The following is an 11,328-nucleotide window of genomic DNA, read 5'->3' as shown; positions in this document are numbered from 1 at the left end:
CCAGACTCACGCCATTCAGCGCCTTGTTGCAGAAAATCAGATTCAGTCGTCCCTCCTGGTTGAGCACGATAAACTTTTTAATGCTTTAAAACAGTTCTTAGCATCTCAGGGGGAGACGAGCTGCAAGGGCGATGAGTTGAGGACGAAGAAGAGTAATGATAGAGACGATGATCCCAATGCATCGAAAGGTGCAGGTGGTGAGTTGCCAAGAACTGAACAAACTCTTGGGACTTCCACATCTCAGGGGGAGTCAACTGGTGCAACAGGTGGATCAGGGGGTGATGATGTGGTGGTAGTGGATGACGAGGAGATGTTGGATGATGATATTGTAGGTGACGACGATGTGTTACCGGTTGAAGAAATTGAAAAAATAGGAGCTGACATTGTGATTGATAGTGAGATTGAAGAGGGAGAGATTGTGGAGGAAAATGTTGAGCATGAAATTCCAGAAGTTGATAAGACAAATGTGGGTCAAGATATGGGAAGTGATGAATCTGAATGGGAAGAGCAACCTAGATGGAAAGAAGGCTACGCTCAATGGTTTGTGAAGACAAAGAAGCCAGCGGTTCCAACCATGTTTAAAAAGAGTTATAATATCAAAGGGTATGCTGAATCGAAGAAGGGGATTATATGCTGGTTATATGATGAGCAGTTGAGGCTATTTGTGATTAAACGTTACGATGGGATTCAGTACTTCAAGAGGTTGTTGAGATCGTTGAATACCTTTCCTGAGTGTGAGGTGAAGGATTTGGCCAAGTTGGGGTTGATAAACAGGAGTGATGATAATATGGCTAGGATTATTGGGAAGATCGTGTGGAAAGAAAGTATAAAAGAGAAAAGGTTCGAGTTGTTAAAGCCGCAGAAAGGGAAGCTTGTTGAAGATAAAGACAGAGGAAGGAGAGCTGATGGCAAACCTTGGATGGTAATGAAGTATAAGCCTATCCGGTGTTTAAAAGAAGTGCCGATGAAACAAATGCCCAAGGATGTCATAAAGAATCTTAATGGTGGTATGTCGATAGTCAAACAGCTGAAGCGGTCATGGAGGATGAAGATGAACAAGAGGTGCTGAGAGTGTATGATCCTATGCACTTGGTAAATTTGTCTCAAGCTGACTTGCAGGTACTAGACGAGAAAAAGATATTCTATATTCCTGCTTGGAAAGATGAAGCCAAGAAATATCAGAGAGTAGTTTCCGTTTGTGTCAGAGAAGGCGTTCATGCTTGAGACGAGTGACTCGAGATTTTTGAGATTACAAGGCAAGTGATTGAAGATAGAGATATGAAGCTACTGCCAAGGGGGAGTCTGTTGGTGCATTATGTCAGTAGTTCAGTATCTAGTGTCTGTAATCGTGTTAGTTTGTTTTGTTTTGGTTTGTATAGGTTGTCTCACAAGTTCGCTTAATATAAGCTAACTTGTGGACAAGCGAAGTTATTGACAACTTCGCCTAGACTATTAGGCGAAGTTGTCGAAGTCCTTATATACCTATGTTACGGCTTGTATTGAAAAGGGGATTCCAGTACGTGTAATTGTGATTGAACATCACGTGTTGAAGGGTTGCAATACAACGTGTCTTTTGAGTATTGTAACGTGTATTTGTGCTTGGTTTTAACGTATATCGCATCTAACGCTCGTATCGTCTTACGTAGGGATTCCGCACCTACGTAGAACGAGATACTTCCGTGTAGATCCAGCTGGGAACCTACACAATCCCAACCTTCGAGGCATCAGTATGAAGTTCAAAAACTTGTGAAAAGTTAGGCAATACCAGAATTGGTGCGGTAGTGAGCTTTTCCTTGATAACCTGAAAAGCTAACTCTGCTCCCTCTATCCATACAAACGTCTTTCCTTTCATGCAATCTGTCATAGGGGCCATAATGGAACTGAAGTGTGGAATGAACCGCCTATAAAAAGAAGCAAGTCCATGAAAGCTGGGGAATTCAGTAATGGTGGTAGGAGTTGGCCAGTTTTGAACAGCTGCAACTTTAGACTCATCCACCTGTATCCCATCACCTGAAATAACATACCCTAAGAAATAAACTTTAGGGGTCATGAACACACATCTCTTTGTTGTTGCTTAGAAACTGTCTCTGCGAAGTAAGGCCAAAACCTTCTTGACATGCACGATGTGCTCACTGAAAGAAGCACTATAAATAAGAATATCATCAAAATATACCACCACAAACTTCCCAATAAAAGGCCTGAGCAACTGATTCATCACACGCATAAAAGCACTAGGCGCGTTTGATAAACCAAAAGGCATTACCAACCACTCGTACAACCCTTCACGAGTTTGAAGGCCGTTTTCCATTCATCCCCAGGTCTGAGACGAATCTGGTAATAACCACTCTTTAAATCCAACTTTGTGAAAACAGTAGCACCACTAATCTGGTCAAGCAAATCATCAAGTCGAGGAATAGGAAACCTGTACCTCACAGTAATCTTGTTGATGGCTCGATTATCAACACACATCCGCCAGGTGCCATCCTTCTTTGGAGTTAACAAAGCAGGAACAGCACAAGGGCTCATACTTTCACGAACATGACCCTTAGAAATCAACTCCTCAACCTGTCTACGCAACTCTTCATGCTCTCTTGGGCTCATCCTGTATTGTGGCCTATTGGGCAATTGTGAACCAGGCTCCAAATCAATATGATGTTGGATGTCACGCAAAGGTGGCAGCCCATCAGGCAATTCATCAGGGAAAACATCAGAAAATTCCTCAAGTAAAGGAATCATAGCTTCAGGAATCTCAACTTCCTCGGGCACCGGTTTCCCTATCAAAACAAACACATTGTCTGCCTCCACCAACTCATCTTCAAACTGACTAATGGTCAACATGTTACCCGATTGCTTTGTGGCTAGCTGCTTGGGCTTGCTAGGAACAAGCTTTATCTTTACCCCACCAAACAAGAAGCTATAAGAATTTGACCGTCCATCATGTTCTATAGTTCGATCATACTCCCAAGGTCTACCCAACAACAAGTGACACGCATCCATAGGAACCACATCATACACAACATCATCTTTAAATGTGTCCCAATAGAAAAAGAAACAAGGGCCTTTTTTGAGACCGTTACCTCCCCCCCCCCCCCCCTTTTAAGCCATTGAAGCTTATAAGGCTTGTGGTGACTCTCCGTCTTCAAGGCCAACTTTTGGACTGCCTCTTAAGAAATCAGTTTGTCACAACTTCCAGAATTGATAACAAACGTGCAAACCTTCCCCAGAATGGTACATGTGGAGTGGAAGATGTTATGCTTAAGCCATTCGTCTCCATCAGCCTTTGGTGTATAGCAAGAACGCCTAACCACCAATTTCACCCCCACATCACCGGTCACAAACTCCCCCTCATACTCGGGTTCTTCATCATACTCTGGGGCCTTTTCATATTCTTCATATTGTTCATCATCAGATTCAACAAACAAATGCCTCTTACCCGCCTGTTTACAGTCAACTTGCCAATGATCTGAAACCTTAAACCCCCAATATACCGAGCGTATTGGTTTTGTTTTTCAAAAGCCAACGCGCGTTGGTACGCCTCGGCGACCTTTAACGGATCAAAAAGATTTACAGAGTCTATGATCTGAAACCTTAAACCCCCAATATACCGAGCAACGAGTTGTTCATCGGTTTCTTGAATATCATTACGAGCAACCAAATGATAAAACTCGGTCGCATATTCATCAACCGATCTAGATCCCTGTTTCAGATTCTGCAAACGTTGATACATCAACCGTTGAAAGTTGTGAGGTAAAAAAGTATCCCACAAACACTTTTTCATCTTGGCCCATGTCACGATCTGTGACTTCCCGAGTCTATTTCGTGTCATCTTCAACTGTTGCCACCATGCTGACGCCTTCCCACGTAGCCTGGTAGCGATCAAAGAGACCCGCTTATTTTCAGGGACCTCTCGGAACTCAAGCACCTCTTCTACTATAACCAACCAATCGATGAACCCTTCCGGATCCAAACTAGTCCCATCAAACTCTGGGATATCAGTACGGATCCTAGCATCCCAACGCCGGTTTCCATCTCCACGTTCTTGTCTTGGTCCCCTCTCGTAACCTTCTTCGGAAGACGAACCACCATTACCAAAAAACGGATTATCAAACTCCCTGTTTTCCGGGGCCGGCCTTCTACGATTCATCAAGTCAGCCATTCGATCAGTGAGTTCATCGACCACTTGATCCAATCGTTGCTCCACCCATGCCATAAATCGTTGTTCCAACTCTTGTTCATAAACTTCATCGATTGGTCTGCTTTTCCTTGGAGGCATTTTGAGCCAGGAATTCGGCTTTGATACCAACTGTCACACCCCGACCAAAGGCGACGGAACATGCCGGGGTGCAACGTGATTGGACAAATACACAAGACACTATTTAAAGTGATAATATTTATTCAACTCATTTTATTTCAACTAATCAATAAACAACACATCTCGTCCACACAAACAAGTTGAATACAAGTAGCAATTATATTGTTCGTTTTACTAATATCCTAATAATCTTGGTAACGTTTTCGTCAAGTCCTCGAGTCAACAAAAGTCAAACCTGTAACATTTCATAAAATAAAGTTTGTCAGCACAAAGGTTGGTGAGCAATTCATAAGTTTGAGCATATAAGTATTGTTAGGGCCCAAATTTTATAGTCGAATATGTGGTCAGGTAAGGATCCTGGATCAGCTCAGGATCCTAAATATGCTCGGGATCCCGAATATGTTCAGGATTCTCAGATAAGTTTAGTATCCTGAGTATTAATGCTAATAAATAGATATTTCTCTCTTGGTGTTGATTTATAATTGCAGATATTAATTGTTGATTTACTCCATGCGAAATACACGGTTGGTGGTTACATAAAACGTGTGGAATGAGTTATAACCGCTAGGATTAAGGGCCAAGTAATGGTTAATGGTCAAATATTGACTATTATGCTGAAATCTCGCACTTATAATTAATATTAGCACGTGGGAGAACTCTATTATTGTCAGAAATCATTTCTATGTATAAGGATCCCGGATTTACTGACATGATTTCAGTATTCGGTATCCCTGATAATTACTAACTGTTGTATTATCCCCGAATATTTGAGGATATCTTGCAGATGGGACTACGTTTGATGAGTGACTCCCTAAAGAATCAGTCAAAGACGTGAGGTGTAACGATTAAGAGACCAGGTCCAACATATAACTTCGCATTTAAAGCCATTAAACCACATGATTAAAGCATGAAACGTTTTATTGAAGACAAGGGCGGATTTCCCAGGATTTCTGTTGTAACTTTTTCTTATTTAAACGAGTTGATAGAATCATTTTGAACACACTTTCACGACTTAGCTACTAGCAATCACTGTAAACACTTAAGCACTTGATATTATATCAGCTCCACCACTTGTAATCCTCTTTTTATTATTAATAAAAGTGACGGTGATAGTTTTCACCGTCCGGGGGTTTTTTGTGCCGGAGATTATCATAATCAAGGGCTTTTTCCCTCGTAATCAAATCATTGTGTTCACTTTGTTCTTGATCAAGCACTCTACCTCACATACAAATTTGATCACAAAATTACCTTGTTAATTTTTGACTGAAACAAGTATATAGTAATAAAAAGCCACAAAACTTGTATACATAACAATAAGTAAAAGCAACAACTTGGATAAATTGACAATCGCTAATAGAATTACGTTAGCACCACCTAGATACAAGGGGTTGCCAAGTAGTCTAGGATTTAATAGAATATCGTTAATTGCATTACGTTAACGATACCTTGCTACAAGGGGATGCCAAGTAGTCTAGGATTTATAGATTCAACCAACCGAAAGCGATAAACACATAGACATATAGCATAGAACACCAAATCAAGCAAGTATTTAAGTAATGTATACAATCACGTTTGTGGGTTTAAAATTCAAGTGAATAAAGCATTTAGTTTGATAAGTATAAAATGTCACCCCAAAACGGAAGAAGAAAAAAGGGGTATGAAAGTACTCACCTCGATTGATGAATTGAGAACTAATTAATGATGGACATATAGAAAGCTTGTGAAAAAAACGAACGAATCCGACTTGAAACGATAAACACTTTAGCTAAAAATAAATAAGGTAATATATTAATGAACTTGAAACCATGATGAAACTATATTGGAAACAACGAACGATGAGGTTCAGTTGTAAATCGGAATACTAGTTAATTTGTTAATGATTATGGACTCGTACTTAATTGATAATTTAAAATAAAATATTATTATTTTATTGGGCTTTTAAGTAACTAAACCAATATCAAAAATAGAAACAAGACGAGTTTAATTTAAGAGTTCGGTTTTATAAAAAATGAATAGATAATAAAGTTTATAATAATATTATTAATGATAAGATAATAATGATAATAATAATTCTAAAAAGATATGTTATATATATATACTTATATATATAGATATATAAGATAATAATAATAATAACAATAACTATTTCTAATAATACTAATATAGTATAATAATTATAACAATAATTATTATTAATAGTACTAATATTAATAGTTATAGAATAAAATATTGGTATTAGATTTTAAAGTGTTGTTGATAAAAATAGTAATAATAATAAGTAATATTTATAGTAATTAATGATACCGTACTCGATGTTGGTTCGATTTCTAAACGAGTTCACAAAAATAACTATATTAACATTATTGCTAGTAATTAATGATAAAATATGATTTTTAATAGATAATAATAATATGACTTTTAATAATATTAATAACCACTTTAATATTTATAATAATGATAATAATAATATTAATAATAAATACATATATTAGTAAGTTTAACATAATAATACCAATAACAATTTTTATGTAATAATATTAGTACTAATAATAACCGAAATTTGTTAAGTATAAAAATAACACCAAAACCGATCTAGGATGAGACTCGAACCCGAGACCTCTAGTTTATTAACTAACGTACCACCCAAAACGAAACCAAGATTACAATTGTAAATTTAAATCCATAAAAATAACATATCCATTTCTCGGGTGTTCATCTTTTCCCCAAATCAAAACAATCCAATACTCATCCAACTCGTTTCAAAGAATATGACCGAAAGATAAAACTGATTATTAACAAGTTCAAATCTTATAATCGATATATTAAAATTTAATAACACCAACACCCAAAATAAATGTACCTATTATTTGAGTTTATGCTCGTGGTTCTACACCGAGAAGGAACCGAGCCGAACCCGTTGGACACGAAGAAACAGCAGTCCCCGAGGCCGATTCCGGCCACCTGAGGTGCGCCGGAAATGAAGGGATAGAAGAGAGAAGAGAGAGGGAGACAGAGAGAGTAGAGAGAGGGCCGGTGAGAAAGAGAGAGAGCGGCGGGAGAGAGAGAGAAAGAGTGACGGCGAGAAAGGGCGAACACGGCAGGAGAAGGAGAGCACGGGACCACGGCGGCCGGCTTTCCGGTCGCCAGAAATACGATCCGGAGGGGAAGGGGAAGGGCTGCCGGAAACGCGAGGGAGGGTAGGTGGGGTGGTGTTCAGTGGTGGTGTCGAAGGTGTTCACCGGAAAACAAGAGGAAGAAGATGGAGATGGTGGTGGCGTGCGTAGGTGGTCGCCGGAGATGCACCGGCCGCCGGAATTCAGCGCTGGAAAATGAAAGAGAATGAGGGAAGCTGTGGTGTTGTTTGTGTTAGGTTTAGGGTTTTGTTTTGTTTATATATGCATAACATATTTTCAGAAATGGTCCCTCAAGTTTCAATCAAGCTTAAATACGAGTTTAAAGGTTCTTATAACTTGTAACGACTTTACGGAAATTAGTTTGAACCCGCTATGTTTTTCTTAACGACCCTAAAATGTGACAAACATCGTTTTATTTATGATCGAGCTCTAAAATATTATTGTATAATAATTTAAATAAAGTTCTAAAAATGTTGTGTCGGTTTTACAAAATAAAAGTTTACAACACGAAAACAAATCGAGGCCCGAATTTGACGAATGTCACAGTATCACCAATTTTTTTGAAAATTTCGTGCCAAAATTAAAATAAACTTAAAGAAAAAAGTAATTACTAACGAACGTCGCTCTTGATTAAACAATTGCATGAAATTTTTTTTAGCAAAATAATAACGTCAAATCCTTGCATGACTCGAAAAACGCCACAAATGAGAACATAATAAAGACACTTATATATAGGAAGTACCAGCGGCGTATCCACCATACCCTTATCATAACTCGCATTTCTACCGTCTTTCTGCCATCATCCTCGGACCTGAATTATCGCACATAAGTGTACTTACTATGGATTCCATAAGGGGATTTCGATAATTAAGTGTGCACCCATAATTATTTCAATCGTCGTATGGTCCACATGGTTCGTCCCATTATGTGGTTTAAAGGACATATTTATTTTGAAATATTGGATTAATAAATGTGTAAATAAATTTATTGAATTTTACCACTATTGATAAAACAGTACTAGCGGTTGAAAATTTTCGGGATTGACTGTTTAATAGGTAGGAAGACGGGATACATAAATGAAACAGTTTAAGTCTTAGAATATAAACCAAGGCGAAAATAACAATTCGGCTTAAATTAAGTAAGGACGATCATATAAATAATAATAATAAAAATTAAGGGTAAACAATATGAAATAAGATCCGAAGTCAGAAGTCATCATGATAATTACCAAAGTCTATAAATCGAGGTACTAAATAAAACTGATGAGATGAAACTCGATAAATAGAAATGAAAAGTCCAATAAATGATCACATAAGGTTGGGATAAACGATTATACAATGTTGGGTTTCGTAGGCCTTTTCGGTGTAGGCCCGGTTTATTATTTGAAGTCCAAAGGGTAGGCCCGGCCCGGTTTGGATTTCTTGTTTAATAAGATACTAACCATAGTTCAGTCTCTATATAAACCACATTATGTACTTGTAATCATTGTCACTCAATAAATATACCTAGTTGCCACCCGTGGACGAGGTCAGTTTAGACCGAACCACGTTAAATCCTCGTGTCCGTTTATTGTTTCGTGTCGTGTTCAGTTTTGTGTGTGCGTTGAATCCTAACAGTGGTATCAGAGCCCAGGTTCGGATCACACGAAGAACACGAGAACCAGCCGAGTCGCCGCCATGCCTTCCGCCACTACCCTACCGTGCTAGGGTTCCGCCACTACGGTTTTCTGATCTCCGTTAGGGTTTACGCTGATGTTTCGCCGCCACTAAACCCAGCTCGACGATCGCGACTAGGGTTCAGTCGAGTACCGCATCACCACCGTGTACCACCGCTTGTGCCGCCCCGGAGTCAACAACCAACCTGGGTAAAGAATCGGCAGTCTAGCCATTATAATAGGTGTTTTTTGATCTGTTGTTGCTTAATATTGATTAGGGCGGATAGGAGGTCTATTCATTTTGGAATGTCGGTGTGTCAAAGAAGGAAAAATAGAGTATTTTTTTAAAATTGCAGTTTTTTGTTTTGACCAAGAAAAAGAAGTGTAGCATTATTCTTTTCTATTTTGTTGGAGTTTGTTCCATCCAAGGAAAAGAGCAGTAGCATTTGTTGTTGTTGGTCCTCGTAGCAAGAGACAAAAGGAAAATACTTATTTTTCTATTTGGTGTTTGACCAAGTGGTGATTCTTTGACCAAACTCTTCAACCAGATTATTATTTTAAGTACGAGCCAAGAACAGTTGAATCAAGATTCTATTTTTGTTGAAAAACCGTTGTCAATCAGAAGAAGCGTTAAAGAAATCAAAACTAGTGCCAACCACGTTTGTCAGGTTTTATCGTTTCAGTTTAAAAGTTCCCGTTTCTGATTTTCAGTTCGTTATTCCGTTGCGTTTAAATAGGTTGATTATTTAATAGAGTTCAGTGAGAACAGTTGTTAAGTTCAGGCCCGTGCGATTGTTGTGTCTGTCTCTGTTTTATCCAGTTTTTCGTTTTAGTCATTGTCATGGCAGAAGACGGAAAGGTTTCGATACAGAAGTTTGATGGACATAAGTTTGGTTGGTGGAAGATGCAGATTGAAGCGCTACTTTGTCAGAAAGACTTGGATGTAGTGTTTGAGGATGAAAAACCTGAAAAGTTGTCAGAAGCAGAGTGGAAGAAGTTAGACAAGAAAGCTAGGGCTTGTATTACATTATCGTTGTCGGAAGATGTGGCGTTTAACGTCATGAAAGAAACCACAGCCCGTGGTATGATGGACGCACTATCCAACATGTATGAGAAGCCTTCGGCAACGAATAAGGTCTATCTTATCAGAGAGCTAGTGACAACTCGAATGAAAGAGGGTGGGTCAGTTGCAATGCATATCAATAATCTTAATTCGAACCTCTCCTGCTTAGTGTCAGTCGGCATTAAGTATGATGATGAAGATCAAGGTCTTTTATTGTTATCCTCTTTGCCCGACAGTTGGTCGCAAACAGTGACTGCAGTTTGTAGTTCGTCTACAAAATTTACTTTTGATGGGATTCGAGATTTGATTCTTGGAGAAGATTCAAGACGCAGAAATTCAGGTGAATCATCAAGTAATATATTAGTCACAGAAGGCAGAGGTAGGGGAAAACAACGAGGCGGTGGGAGTAGGAAGAGGAGTCAGTATAGGACTCGTAATTATATTGAATGCTGGGGTTGTAAAGAGAATGGACACTTCAGGAATCAGTGTCCGAATGGTAAGAAGGAGGTGAACGTTATAGAAGTCAACACTGCAGAAGAATGCCCAGAGGATGAGTTTTACGTTCTTAGTGTTGAGGATAACGTTGATGCTTGGGTGATGGATTCTGGTGCATCGTTTCATGCCACTCACTGTAGTGAAACGATAAAGAATCTAAAGTTTGGGGATTTTGGAAAGGTTTGACTTGCGAACGATGATATTCTAGAGGTTACGGGTATGGGAGATGTTGATTTGATAACTTCAGTCGGTACTTCTTGGACTTTGAAATATGTTAGGGTTATTCCAAGTTTGAAGAAACGTTTGATTTCAGTTGGGCAGTTGGATGACCAGGGTTACGATGTTAAGTTCAGGAATGGGCAGTGGAAAGTAGTCAAAGGGAATCTCGTTGTTGCTCGTGGCAAGAAAATGGGTTTGTTGTATATGGTCGATATGTCACCGAAAGGAGTGGATCCAGTTTTGGTGAAAGACAAATCCCGGTTCACAGAATCTCGTGGGCAGAAGAAGGTTCGTTTTGCAAGTAACAAACCCAGAGCCAAAGTGAAGATTCAGGATGAACGAGCTAGGAAGGTTAAATCAGTCAGAAGACATCGTGACAGTGGGAGCACAGGTCGTGTTTCAGTTACAGTTCTAGGTCGACAGTGGATTAAGAAAACCAGTATTCCAGCTG

At 39.1% G+C, this 11,328-nt stretch overlaps 1 pseudogene; it reads right to left on the bottom strand.

Annotated features, from left to right (window-relative positions):
• Positions 1-1,713: 1,713 nt before the first annotated feature.
• LOC143627159 (uncharacterized) lies at positions 1,714-4,273 on the bottom strand (annotated as a pseudogene).
• Between the last annotated feature and the right edge of the window lie 7,055 nt (positions 4,274-11,328).

This window comes from Bidens hawaiensis, unplaced genomic scaffold (assembly GCF_021521415.1).
Source record: "Bidens hawaiensis isolate Kalapana, Puna unplaced genomic scaffold, B.hawaiensis_p1.1 tig00004599_1, whole genome shotgun sequence".
Taxonomy (NCBI): Eukaryota; Viridiplantae; Streptophyta; class Magnoliopsida; order Asterales; family Asteraceae; genus Bidens; species Bidens hawaiensis.
This window is presented reverse-complemented; position numbering and strand designations above follow the sequence as displayed.